Source organism: Adiantum capillus-veneris, chromosome 4 (genome assembly GCF_014529385.1).
Source record: "Adiantum capillus-veneris isolate H3 chromosome 4, ASM1452938v2, whole genome shotgun sequence".
In the NCBI taxonomy this organism is placed as follows: domain Eukaryota; kingdom Viridiplantae; phylum Streptophyta; class Polypodiopsida; order Polypodiales; family Pteridaceae; genus Adiantum; species Adiantum capillus-veneris.
Window position 1 is genome coordinate 139,828,906 of NC_140934.1, and position 15,176 is coordinate 139,844,081.

The following is a 15,176-nucleotide window of genomic DNA, read 5'->3' on the forward strand; positions in this document are numbered from 1 at the left end:
TGTGCATGTGTGCACTCTTCATGCCCGTCTACAAATTCTTAACAAGTTGCTAATGCTCCATAGTAATTATGCTTGGAATATGGAGCCTACAGAAAGAAGGGAAGAGTGTATCAGAGAACTTGAATCTATTCTATCAAGCGTTGGCCTTCATGGCGGTGCAATAGAGCTATCAAAGGATAGGAAGGCATCTGGAAGTACACAGAATTGTCCTAATAGAATATGTATGGGTGGTAGTAAAGCTAGGCATATGCTTTCAGATTATTCTAACTCTCAAATTCCCAATGAGTTTCAATTATGGAAAAAGGTGTGTGACATTACCACCTACAAAGGTAACGAAGCAGCCCTAGGAATTAAGCGTGCTCATGTGTGGCAGTCTGTAGATGATATATTTGCTTGAAAAGGAAAATCTAACTTCTGCTGAGATATCCACTTTAAAGTTTGTAATCAATAGTTTCACAGCGCAAATGGTGGATGCGTGGGGGGAGACACACATAACACATTACATGGTGGGTTGAACACTTTGTCTTTGGATTAAAAAAAACATCAGTGTTTGAACTAAAGGTTTATATTTTTGCAGCATATTCGTTTTGCTCATAGCTCATTTTATCTCGACACATTCGGCTCATTGGGCATCTGGAGTAGCCAAGGAATAGAGCACTCACAATATCAAGCAAAAGCAGTGTATTTTAAAAATACAAGGCATGGAGGTGGGAGGAAAAAGAGCAATGCCCTGCACGAAATGTTCAGTTGGTTCTACAGAGTTTTAGCGAGAAGAGAAAGGAAGAAGACTAGAGTGAAAAAAAGGTTGAAATGTAGAATAGAGAAAGTGATTAGAGTGAGGCGATCGCAATCATATCATGCTTCTAGTGCAAAAGATCGATTTTGACGGTGGTTGGCGACAAGGTGATAAAATGGCAGACGTTAGGTGGAAAATCAATAAATTTTTGACACTAACCATTCCCATATTGAGCTTACATTGTAATGCCACATGATTTGTTGATGCCCCAATCATTGGTTTCATGTAACAAATTTTAACAATTTGGAGTTATTTTGGACTTTCAATGGTATTATTGAGTTTTTAAGTTTTTCAAAAAAAATTAGTACTTTATAAGTCAAAACTCACAACTTGAAGTTCATTTCTTGTTTGCACATTCTAAAAGATCCACTCGAGCACAAACGCACACGCACTTATATCTTACACCACATGGACGATTCACACGAGCAGGCTGGCACTACGCACAACAATACCACCACAACCACTCACACCATAGAAAATCTGCAGCCGAAAATCCACGCAGAATCCATAGCTTCAAATCCACATCCTCAACCACAAGTGGATAACCTAGTGCCCCAGCTTGCTCCAAACACCCAAGAGCCTCCCCAATAATCAAATCCGGAGGTCTCGACGATTTAACCCATGCCACTCGCACATCTCTTCCAGATCCCCCACCGATTTCACCTCTTCGCAGAGCAACGCAAGAAACAAAAGATGAATATCGAGGCCCGCTTCAAAATCCACCGCCATCGCCTCCTGCCACAACCATTGGTGCTCAGGCCACCCCACATACTACGCCGCGTAAGTTTCCACCACGAATCAAAGAAAGAGTAATCAAGGTAATACCAGGCGACCCGGTATCTAAAGCAAAAGAGGCCAAGAGGAGGAAAAGACAAAGGGAGAGGGAAAAGAAAGAGGCAGCTGAAAAGGAAGCCCTTAGAGTACAAGAAGAGCAGAGAAGACAGAGAGAGCAAGAGGAAAGGCAAAGAGCTGAGGCTGAGAGAGCTCATTTGGCCAACTTACAAGCATGAGCAGAGGCAGAGAAGAAGGCGGCACAAGATAGAGCTCAAGCCACCCAACAAGCAAAGGCTGGGAGCTCAAAGCCTTCAAAAATCCCTCAGAGAGCCAAGCAATGTAAGAAAAAGGGACAAGGTGACACCAAAAGAGTAGCAAACCCAAGAGGAGAGGAGGAAAAAACAAAGATGATCCTCCTCAATGGGCTAGGCAGGCGGCTCCTCCACCACCACCAACAACACAGAAAAAGCGAAGATGGAGGCCAGGCACAGTGGCTCTGGGTGAGATCAGGAAATACCAAAAGAGCACTGAGCCAATCATACCCAAAGAGGCCTTCTCTCGGGTGGTGAGAGAGATGATAGATGAATATAGTGATTCCATTACAAGAATGCAACGCGCAGCTTTACTGGCCTTATAGGATGTCGTTGAAGACATTTTGGTGTAGCTTTTTCAAGATGGCGTCCCCTGTATGGCGCATGCAAAGCATGTAAGTTTAAAAAATACGAATTTAGCCTTAGCACTAAATTTAAGAAATGAAGGATGCCTTCATAAGATGTAGTTTATCCCATGTACTCTCTCTTCATGAGATTTGTAATCTTTCTCTATAATATCAAAAACTGGCGAATTTCTACCATTCCGAGCAATTGTTCAATTTTAATTTGTACATTTTTTTTTATATGTATTTGAATTGTTGGATATGTTAAATTTAAGTTCACCACCATGGCTCCATTTTCGCCCGTCGAGGCACACACGTGCACAAAATCTCGAATGTGCAGCCACCGGGCGGCCAGGGGGAGCGTCTCGGAGATAATTTTGTGAAACGGGGCGACGGGGAAGGGGGGGGGAGGCGTACGGGGTCAAGAAGGGCATGTGATGCATCAGCGGCGCCGAGCGGGGGCGGACTGTGCAAAAATAGCCCGTGTGCGCCATGGCATGCAGAGAGCAATTCTATCAGTATAGAATTGCTCCCTGCGCGCGGTGGCGCACAGGGGCTATTTTTGCACCGTCGACCCCGCCTAGCGGTGACAGAATTTCTCCCTGCGTGCCGTGGCGCACAGGGGATTTTTTTGCACCATCCGACCCCGCTCGATGCCGCCGATGCGTCACATGCCCTTCTTGACCCCGTACGCCCCCCCCCGTCGCCCTGTTTTGCAAAATTATCTCCGAGACGCTCCCCCCGGCCACTCGGTGGCTGTATGTTCGAGGTTCTGTGCATGTGTGTGCCTCGGTGGGCAAACATTGAAATTATTGAACAATATGTATAAAAAACCAAGTACTGAATGGTGACAAAAATCATTGACAAAAACATTTATTCTTTATTGATTCGAATATTACATCATGGTCGATTGGTTTTTCTATGAATTACTTCTTTGGGTAATGGGCGAATGGATGACTTGACGCCAAGGGATTTTACAATTTCCTCTAGGTTTGTCAACCCTTGACCTAAGCTCAAGGCGCAGTGGGAGAGGACCGAGCCTGGGTGTTTGCCTCTAAAGGCATACAATGCTTCCTCTCAGTCCACCAATATACATTTGTGAGCGTTTAAGGTGAGAGAATCTTTAACGAGTATGCCACTTGATGCTTTACACTTTAGCAGCTCTGCAGAACCATTCTTGTAGAACTCTGTGTGAGCAACTCTAACAATCAATGGCCCCAGATGGCTCAGGTAGTGCCAAAGAGAACTATCGCTACCCATGGAGACGTTGCACGAACCTCCAGTACACATGACAACATAATAAGCCGTCTGCAAAGCATTTTAATTGATATTAACACTTGTAGTAAGGAATACTAGAAACTCTATCAGGTTTAGATTTATTTACCTCAGTTTCTTCATCCCTCTCTTCAAATTTTTTTTTTGTAAGATTGATGCTAGATTGATAATCTCTACCAATCTGCAAGTCCTACCTTTTCTAATTTTGTGAGAAGTGCATCTGTAGATGTTGCCATGGGTTCATTCGCAAAGAAGATGCGAAGAGAGCTTAGAGCTAGAGTTTTGTGAATGTGAGAAATAAAGTTTTAAAACTAGAAAGTCACTTATTACCCAAAGTTACTTTTTTAAAAGCACTTAAATTAATGTCAAAATAACTTAAAACTTTTCTTTTAATCAAAATCATGCGACAAAGCATTGAAAGACACCAATATTGAAAACATTTGTGCTCCACAACAAATAAATTGCACGTTTCAATCGAAAACTTGAACAAGCTGCTGAGAATAAACAAGTATACGCAGAAACGAGATTCAAAACACCGTATGTATTAATGCAGATAAAATCCATGTCGGTTACAAGCTTTTACAAAAATACATCGCGGAAACGGAATGTTCTCACATAGAACGCTCTTCTCTTTCCTGGAGCGAACAATCTTTTCATTGATTACAAAGAGATATTATTTGGGCAAGGTATATTTGAGATTAAGATACTCGCGAAGGTGACTAAGATACCAGTCATTGTTCATTGTAATGTGGTGCACTGCATCGTCGTGGAGATGTATTTGTAGGTCAACTGATTCTCTAGCAGCAACCTCAGAGTCCAGTGCCTCCCATTCTCCTATCGTCAGCTTCCATCTTCTATAGGGAAAGACCATTGACAAGCTTTGCTTTGCAATATGGTATCTGAACACCACCTTGTCAGCAACTACATAGCACTTGATTCTATCTCCCTGGTGGTTGACCACCTTAGTTTCCCATCCAGCTGCAAGAAACCCATTGATCGCACTTCCCCCTTTGCAAGTCCACATTGTTGGTGTCCTGTGAACACTCTGAAGTCGAATATAAACACAAACACATGAAGAGACATAAACCATGTTACCGTGGCTTTATGGGAACCATAGGTGCACTTCATTGTTGCTTGTACATCCACCTCGATTCTCCTTTTGGTTGCTGCAATCAAGGCATTGTCTGGCTCAGGCCATTCCAAACTCTCCAAGGTTGGTGAGTGAACCAGAGATAGATTACCATATCCATTTTGCCTAGGTGTGACATAAGTATGATCATTAAAAAAAAAATCACGTGGCAAGCTCAGAGGACTGACAACCAGCATAGAGCAATTTGCCAAGCTCAGTGTGGATGGCCTCAAAAGTTCCAGCTACTCTATTGGCTCCCACTCTACAAAATCGGATGGAAAAACATTTGTGAACATGAACAAAACGCAATGGAAATCTTACAGTCATCAAAAGCCAAACACAAGGCAGAAATACTAAATAGATAACCGAAAAACTTGCAAGAGGAGTAAAAATTACAACTTGAACGAAACCTCGATGGAGCCACTGCTGTCTCTAGCTTCAGTTGTGAAGCAACATACACATGATGCACCTTCGCAAGCCTCTTGCCGTCTTGTGTTTCCTTGAACTCCATGATTCTTCCCTTCCAATGGTGTGCTTGAGAAGCCATGTGTGTCCTTGAGACCTTGTGTGCACCTCTTGAGCTGGGCTGCATTGTCACCCACATCATTCGTTTTAACTCCATCATCACCCAATATCCATTGTGGTTGTCAGGAGTTTTTTGGAGCAAGGGATTGCGCATATGTACATATACATGCATGGTGCATCAAATAAAGGATTGCCCATTTTCCTTAGCCAGGTGGTTATGTGGGGCCCACATGTGTACAGGTAGGACAGCATGTACATAGTGCATCGATTTTCATCGTTACTAGTACCATTGTGTTTTTATACAATAAGGAGGAGTTGGTAGTGCGTAAACCTTCTCGAGGAAGCTATCCGCGGGCCGACGACGTGAGGTCAGCAGGTGCGTCAGATGGCATCTAGTGGCGTCAGGAGGGCGAACGAGGTCAATATTTGCACGCGGATGAATACGGACACAAAGTGGTGTTTTCTTGTGAGAGTTATGCAGAAAGGTCATCATTAGGACCACTTTTAGGGGCCACTTCACGTGGTGGTGAGATGCATTATTGGAAAAAAGCTGAGTGCCAAGTGTGCGAATGATGCAAAAAGGTGACAACTATGCACTGCGAGGTCAGTTTTTGGCCTGTTCGGGGTCCGTTTGAGGTCATCTAAAAGGCCAAGGGTGCCCAACTAAAAAATCTAAGTGTGGGAACTGAAAAAACAGAGAGAAGACCAGAAAAAACGTGGAGAAGAGAGGAGGAACAGCCACAGGTGTTTTTTTGCCCATTTTGGAGCCTGTTTTGGCCGTAAACTGCTCATCCGAGGTCGGATTTGAGCACTTTGACATTGTAGACTGGGGTTTTGGGCTGTTCCGGACGCGATGGCGCTGTCCATTTTGCCAAATTCCTCACTCTTTTTCTGCTATTTTTCTGTGTAAGTTTCTCCTATGAGCGAAGTTTCTGCTCTAGTTTGTGATTGTATCTGGCTTCTTTTACCCATATTGTGTGAGCTATTTGCCCCATTGGTGTTGGCCCAAGCTCAATTATATCTAAACATCAGAAATTCTCTTCTTTTGAGCTGAGTTTTTTGGGTGTGTGTGTGTGTGTGTGTGTGTCTGTGTGGAGTGGGCAAGTGAATAGTCTCTCTCCTCTCACTCCAGAGGTGTGTCCCTGTCTCGGCCAGGTGTGTTGTGTAAGCCGAGTGGTGCCCCATAGTGTGTGTGTGTGTATCTTCCCAAGAGTGTGTGTCGGGTCGTTATAGAGGCGCTGTGTGTGTTTTCATCCCGCTCACATTCTTTTGGCGCCCCCACGGAGGATCTTCTTCGAGTACCTTCTGCTTCGAGCTTCGAGCTTCGGGATTACAGGTTACAGGTTACAGGGACAGGTACAGGTACAGGTGATTCACACAGGTACAGGTAGCTGGAGTACAGTGATATACTAGCAGTGATGTCACTTGCAGTTGTTGTGGGAATGCATCACTTGGCGCCTATTTGAGCGCATTGTCTATTGGATTGTACGTTACTTGTGGAAACTGCCATTGTACGCATTTGTGGAGCCATACTTGGTTGTATTTGGCAGTCCCAGCCATTTCTGAGACTTGGTTTGGAAGATAGTCATTTCTGAGACTTGACTATATGCGATTTGCATTAGCCTTCGTGTGAGGGTCGATAGTGTGAGGTTTTTATTGAGCTGGGGGATTCTCAAATGTGGAGATCCTTTCGGTGATACAGGTAGCTGGAGCACCCTTTTTGTGACCTCGCCATAGGCTATGTACTAGTGATTCCTACTTGATGCTCGGGTTCTATTGTTGACAGTTTATGCATACATAGACAGTCTATATTTTGGGTTCCTACTGCTCTACTTCTGGGGAAACTCTGTCGAAATTTTCCCAAGTTATGATGGCTGGTTTTTTGGTATTTTGAGCCATTTATGCTGTTATGCTGCTGAAATTTTGGCAAAACCAGAGGTTGAGTCAGGTGTGCCTTCTTGGGAGCTTCATGGTTGGCTTTAATCGATGATCAAAATGGCCCTCAGTTCACTCCTTTTCATTTAACTCAAAGAATTCAGATTAATGTTCATGTGTCCAGGAAGATCTTTTTCCAGCAGCGCATAGTCTTTATGTTTGGGCCAAGAAGATTGAGAGAGATCCTGGAATGTCCTTTGCCTGTTGTCATTCCGATGATCAACTATGAAAACTCATTTGATGTACATGTGTTTGTCCTTATCTAAAGTTGAGCTCCATTGAAGTTTCTGGGGATTGGGTAGTCAAAAGTTTTGGGTTCTTGCACGTGTGTTCAAAGGGGTTCTCAAAGCATTGTAACTTGGGTAGCCATGGCTTTCTCTTATCCGGAGTTTCATGAAAGAAGTGATGAAGATGTGGAAGAATTTTTGGAAAAGATGGAGGTTGCCTGCATTAGCAACCAGATTCATGACCCTGCGCAGATGTTATGCCTTCTCCAAATTTGTTAGAAAGTGACGCACGAGTTTGGTCTAAAGCATTTGAAGAGGAGTTGCGTGTGGCTGATCCACCTGTAAGGTTGAGTTGGGACAATCTAAGGCATGGATTGGAAGTGGAGTTTGTGAAGATAGAAGATCCTGACAAAGTGTGGCAAGAAGTACAAGGTTTGGTGCAGAAGGAAGGTGAGCCAGTAGATATGTACATACGCAAGTTTTCATTGGCATGGGAGCGAATGTGCAAGGCTTTAGCACCACAGGTACCCCCGCCTGACATGATGAAGAAGGACAGGTTCTTAGCTGGTCTTTGGGAGAATATACGTTGGAGAGTGGAGCTAAAGAAGCCTAGGACATATGAGGATGCACTAGAGGTAGCAAGGAACAAAGAGTGGAAGTTGAGGAAAATGAGCCAGTTAGGGGTGGAGTCTTTGCCCATGAGGTCTGAATTTCAGCCTATAGAGTCTTTACAAGGTCGCATGTCAGGGGTTCATCACGAACCAGTGGTTCCTGTTACTACTCAGGTTATGCCAACAGTGGTCACTACATCAGTGCAAGATGATGGGCTAAGGCAAGACATGAGGCAAGTGGTAGATTTGATGAAGAATCTCAGCCTAAACATGCTAGGTCAAGTGGGAAATAATCGAGGTTGAGGGAGGCTTGCAAATCAGCCAGGAGGTGAAGAAAGGCCTAGGAATGGTGTTGGACAAAGCGATGGTAGGTTTTGGAGGCAGACGCCCACATGTTATAATTGTGGAGAGTTGGGTCACATCAGCCCGCAATGTGATAAGCCACCAAGGATGGGGGGAGACATGTATCCATTGCCAAGACAGGTGCTAACTAGGTCAAATGATTATGGCATCGAAATTAAGGGAGACGAAGGAACCGGTGGACTGACCCAGGAGGAAAAGGGAAAGACAAAAGTGCTAAGTGTAGTCACCTTGGAGAAGGCATCAAAGCTAGAGGATACATTAGTGATGCCTATTGGGAAGAGGACCACAGAGGAAAAGGAAGGAAGAAGTGCCCCAGGTCCTAGTAAGAAGAAAGGAAAGAGCCATGAAGGCGAGGATGTCAAGGCCAAGAGGAAAAGGAGAGCTCGTCGAAAATTTCATGTTTCAAATTTTCCACTAGGGGATGGGCAATTAAGCTATGACTTGAAGGAGGATCTGACGAGCAGGAAGGCAGACGTTACTTTTGGGCAGCTTATAGAGATAGTGCCTAAGCTAAAGCGACAGTGGAAGAGGATGGTTAACCCAATGGAGAAAGAGCCAGAGAGAGGTTCAGTGAAGGTGTTGGCAATGGACGAGCTACCAGACATTTGTCCAATAGTAGATGTGTGGCATAAAAGGAAAAATTTGGGACAAGGTTATGTGGATGGCGGAGCCCAAATATGTGTCATAACACACTCGTGCGTTGAGAAGATGGGTCTCACAGTGGCTGGGGTGTCAGGTTTTCGGATCAGATTGGCAAACCATCAAAAAGTAAAATGCTTGGGTGTTGTAAAGAGCTTAGAAGTGGAGGCATATGATGCAAAGGCAGTGGTTGATTTTCATGTGATGCCAGCAGGGTTGGGAGCATATCCTATTATACTGGGCAGACCATGGTTACGTGCAGTGGGAGCTGTTCAAGATTGGCGACATGGTACGATTAGCCTCTATGGAAAGACATGTACCAAGAAGCTTTATAATATGGACACAAGGAAACGATTAGAGAAACGATTAGAGGAGCTTTATGAAGATGAGGGTGAGTCTAGTGATGAAGACTCTTCCACGGTGACAGATGAGGACAGTGATAACACTACCAGCAGTGATGAGGATGCTGATGTTGCATTTCTTTTGATGGACAAAGAAATCCAGGAGATTGGTTTAGTTGCATTTGCGAATGAGGTTGAAGATGAAAGTGAAGGGCCTTATGAAGTGATTGAAGGGCTGATGCAAACCAAGGTTGAGTTGTCAAAGAAGCAGGAATTAATGACGCAAATGATTAGTGGAGACCTCTCAGCTATGGAGAAGGATATATTTTTGCATATGCTGGCTAGTTTTCCTGATTTGTTCATTACTTCATATGAAGAGATCAGAGGGTTCAAGGGTGAAGAAATGCATATAGAGCTGAAAGAAGGTGCTAAGCCAGTGCGGCAAAGGCTAAGAAGGATGGGTCAAGAGCAAATGGAAGCCTTGCGGGAAGAGGTGGACAAGTTGTTGAAGGCAGGGTTCATAGTCCCTGTGGAGACCACAGAATGGGTGAGTCCAGTAGTAGTCAATCCAAAGAAGGATGGGAAGTGGAGGATTTGTGTAGATTTTAAACCCTTAAATGCAGCCACTAAGAAGAACCCATATCCTCTTCCATTCATCGATCAGATCTTAGATTCAGTGGTAGGTTATGAGAGGTACAGTGTGTGTGATGGTTTTTCAGGCTATTTTCAATTGAAGATTGCTCTTAAAGACCGCACAAAGACAAATTTTATTACGCCATGGGGCTGCTATTGCTACACAGTATTGCCATTTGGGTTGTCAAATGGACCTTCCTTCTATCAAGAGAGAGCAAATTGGGTGTTGGAACCATTCATTGGTAGTTGTGTTAAAGCTTTTATGGATGACTTCTGTGTCTATAGCAGTAGGGCTGATCACCATGAGAAGCTACAGATGGTATTGGCTCGATATGATGAATGTGGAGGACAACTAAATCCAAAGAAATGTCATCTAGCACAGCCAAGGGTGAAGTTATTGGGCCATATGGTGTCAGAAAATGGCATTGAGGCTGATCCAGATAAGGTGAAGTCTATTATTCTTCTTCCATCACCTATGAGTACAAAGCAATTGGAAACCTTTATACACAAAGTGAAGTACATGGCACGGTTTATTCCATTGTCTTCGCAGCTTCTTTATCCATTACAGCAAGTGGCAAAGCATGATCCATTGCAATGGGATGGCAAGTGTGAAGAAGTGTTTCAAGAGGTGAAAGAGGTGTTAGGGGGGTTGTCAGCCATGCAGGCTCCTGATTGGGAGAAAGTTTTTTATGTAAATCCATCAGTAGGGGATGATGCCATTGGAGCTATGCTATTGCAAAAGGGGAAGGGCAGCCATTATATGAGGCCAGTGTATTGTGCAAGCCGAGTGAAGTTGGTAGCGGAGAGAAAGTTATCGGAAGTAGAGCTAGTGATGGCCAGTGTAATATTTGCTTGTCGACGATTTCGTCATTACTTGCTACCACGGCCTTTTGTTTTCTTGACAAGTTATGCCTTTTTGCCACAGTTAATTAATGGTACTAACATGTCAAATGTGGTGAAGAAATGGGTAATTGAGCTGCAAGAGTTTGAGTTCTCTTTTCTAGTGGAAGATAGTACAAGGGCTACCCTAGCTGATTTGTTGACCTATAAGGAGAATCCCCTTATTGTTAAGGAAGAGGTGGTGAGAAAGGTAGTTGAAGAAGTGCCACAGATCAGCAATGCACATGTGTTGTTCTTTGATGGTTCATACAGAAAGAGCCACGATGCAGCTTCAGGGGGTATAGCACTTTCTGATCCAAAGGGGAAGCTAGTATGCAAGAGAGGGTTCAAATTGGATGCGCATAGTAACAATGAGGCTGAATATGCTACATTGGAAGCTGGATTACACATTTGTTTGAAGCATGGGGTTCGAAGGTTGAGCATAAAAGGTGATGCCTTGTTAGTGGTGAAGCAAGTGCTGGGTGTGTGGAAGAGTAAGAACACCTCATTGAAGGAAATGTGCTTCAGAATTAAAGGCCTGTTAAAAAAGTTTGAAGCATGGAGCATCAGACACATTGAACGTGCTCTAAATGGAGAGGCACATGAAGCAGCTCAAGGCATGATTGGGGAGCTATTCGTGTTGAGGACCACTTTACCTCTTTATCATGGCCGGGAAACTTTGGCTCAAGAAGAGGAATTTTTGCTAACAGGAATCATTCCAAAGGAGATTCAGAAGTCTAAGAAGTATGGCTTTGTGCGTAGAGCATACAGGTACAAATTGATTGGTGATGTCTTATACATGAAAGGGGCTGATCTCGTGTTGAGACGTGTACCTTGGCAGGAGGAGCTTTACAGAGTGTTGGAAGAGAATCATGAAGGCGCATGTGGTGGCCATTTTGCTCTAAAGATCACCTTGCATAAGATCTTGCAAGAAGGGTATGTATGGCCTAGTCTGCACAAGGATGTTCACCATTGGTGTAGGTCTTGCAATAGGTGTCAAGCATTTGGGAAGAGAGTGTTGAAGACAGAGCTACGAAAAACCATTATGGCATTTGATGTGTTTGAAAAGTGGGGGATTGATGCAATAGGCCCGTTACCTATCACAAGCAAGGGCAAAAGCTATATTTTGACGGCAGTGGACTATCTTTCTAGATGGACAGAGGCTATAGCAGTAAAACAGATCACTGCAAAGGATGTGGCAAAATTTGTGTATGATGAAATATGTTGCAAGTTTGGGGTGCCATTAGAGCTACTTTCAGATAAGGGGCCAGGATTTAGAGCTAAACTGCTAGACTTCTTATGCACAAAGATGAAGATTAAGCACCAGCATACCACTCCTTATTACCCGCAGTGTAATGGCTTAAATGAAAGATTCAATGGTGAGTTGGTACAAATTCTTTCTAAAGTGACAGAGCACCAAGGAAAGAATTGGGATTTGGAATTGCCTAGTGCATTATGGGCTTACCGTACTTCGGTGAAGACAGGTACAGGGTTTACTCCATTTCATTTGGTGTATGGAAAGGAAGCACTATTGCCTGTGGAGGTAGAGTTGCCTGCGGTCAAGATGTTAGAGAAGTTGCTTGGGCCGCCTAGTGATGCATTCAAAAAGAGGCTCTTGCAGTTACAAGAGGTCCAGTTGGATAGGATGAGCGCATTGGAGCATTATGGGCAGATGCAGGATACGGCTTTGGCAAAGATAAATGAAAAGGTCAAAAGTAAGGGTATCAAGAAGCATGACTTGGTTTTGCGCTACAACAGCAAACTGGACAACACCTTCCAAAAGAAGTTTCAAATTAAGTGGGAAGGCCCTTTCAAGGTAGTGGAGTGTTTCCCGAATGGTACATATCAGTTGGCTAACCTGGATGGGATTTTACATACGTCAAGGGTACATGGATTGCGTCTTAAGTTGTATCATGCTAGGTTGATGATGGTGGAGCAAGATGAGTTTTCTGAAGAGCGAGTGATGTCTGTGAGGGATGAGGAGACCTGTGATGCGGCGAGTCTCATATCTCTCTTTGCTGCTGCTGATCATGAATGATCTAGCAGGCTAGGGGATGGGCAAATTATGTCAGGAGTTTTTTGGAGCAAGGGATTGCACATATGTACATATACATGCATGGTGCATCAAATAAAGGATTGCCCATTTTCCTTAGCCAGGTGGTTATGTGGGGCCCACATGTGTACAGGTAGGACAGCATGTACATAGTGCATCGATTTTCATCGTTACTAGTACCATTGTGTTTTTCTACAATAAGGAGAAGTTGGTAGCGCGTAAAACTTCTCGAGGAAGCTATCCGCGGGCCGACGACGTGAGGTCAACAGGTGCGTCAGATGGCATCTAGTGGCGTCAGGAGGGCGAACGAGGTCAATATTTTCACGCGGATGAATACGGACACAAAGTGGTGTTTTCTTGTGAGAGTTATGCAGAAAGGTCATCATTAGGACCACTTTTTGGGGCCACTTCACGTGGTGACAAGATGCATTATTGGAAAAAAGTTGAGTGCCAGGTGTGCGAATGATGCAAAAAGGTGACAACTATGCACTGCGAGGTCAGTTTTTGGCCTGTTCGGGGTCCGTTTGAGGTCATCTAAAAGGCCAAGGGTGCCCAACTAAAAAATCTAAGTGTGGGGACTGAAAAAACAGAGAGAAGACCAGAAAAAACGTGGAGAAGAGAGGAGGAACAGCCGCAGGTGTTTTTTTGCCCATTTTGGAGCCTGTTTTGGCCGTAAACTGCTCATCCGAGGTCGGATTTGAGCACTTTGACATTGTAGACTGGGGTTTTGGGCCGTTCCGGACACGATGGCGCTGTCCATTTTGCCAAATTCCTCACTCTTTTTCTGCTATTTTTCTGTGTAAGTTTCTCCTATGAGCGAAGTTTCTGCTCTAGTTTGTGATTGTATCTGGCTTCTTTTACCCATATTGTGTGAGCTATTTGCCCCATTGGTGTTGGCCCAAGCTCAATTATATCTAAACATCAGAAATTCTCTTCTTTTGAGCTGATTTTTTTGGGTGTGTTTGTGTGTGTGTGTGTGTGTGTGGAGTGGGCAAGTGAATAGTCTCTCTCCTCTCACTCCAGAGGTGTGTCCCTGTTTCGGCCAGGTGTGTTGTGTAAGCCGAGTGGTGCCCCATAGTGTGTGTGTGTATCTTCCCAAGAGTGTGTGTCGGGTCGTTATAGAGGCGCTGTGTGTGTTTTCATCCCGCTCACATCGTCTTGTACATTGCTGCATGAAATGGAGTCAATGACACTCCTAGGTTGTCGAGTACCTGATGATACCATGGGAAATAGTGGCACAACCTGCACACAAACACTTAGGATTAGACATTGCACATCCATGTTCTCAGCTGTATAAAGAGCAAGAATCTTGATGTTACACAAAGGTGAAGGATGCCACTTACTGCTATACTGTTCCACCTTCTTGTTGTCTTAATGTGGAAGAAATGTTGCAAAGCTTGAGAGGGAAGTAGATCCTCTCTAGAGAGCTTAATGGAGAAGGAGCAAGAAACCTATTGAGGAAAGAAAGAGGGATGATGTAGCAGAAGGATATGCTATAGACTTCAGCTTTAGCTAGAGGTGTTTAGTGAAGCCCATGGAGTAATGGAGAACTTCAGTCTGAGGAGAATGTAGCCCTCAAGAATGCAATAAGCTTGAGGAGGGAAAGGAGGTTCAAACTTCTGCTGCAGAGCTTTTGGGAGGGAAAACTGAAAGGAAGGAAAGAGAAACAAGGTGAAGTGAAGAGAAGTGAGAGATGGTACAGTAGAGAGAGAGGGAGGAAGTGATCAACACATTTTTGGAGGGACCCCTTTTAGGAGAGAGGGGGAGAAACTGGCAGCCAGTAGAGAGAGAAAGGATTGGTTTTTACTCAACTGTTTAGAGAAAAGTTCATTTTTTTGAATTTATAAGAGATTTTCTCTTTCTATTTCATAAAAGAGTACAAGTTTGACCAGTTACTTTTAGGCCCTGCCATACCCACCATTTCAGTCCACATGGCATCCACCCATTTGCCCCTTCCATAATCTCCTTTTTAATCCCATGGCAAATAAAGAGGCCCCCTTAGACCCCATTCCCTTCCTAATGTTATGTTGTATTTTGAAATTACTTGGCATATGAGTTAGCTAGGCTTTGGTTATTGTCAGTTGGTCGATTTATGCTTGGTCTTGTCACATGTTATCACCATGGATTTGGCATGTACATCATTGTCAAGGTTTATGATTTTCCATACAAAGTTTGATTGGTTCAAACTTTGAGCATTGGAAAACAGGTATACATATTGCATTGACTCAGTTGGGCCAAGTGTTGCCACCAGAGGGCATGGATGCTAGGCCGGAGTCTATGACTGATGATGAGTGGGAGGACTTGGATGAGCTTGCACGTTCGATGATCATGTTACACCTTG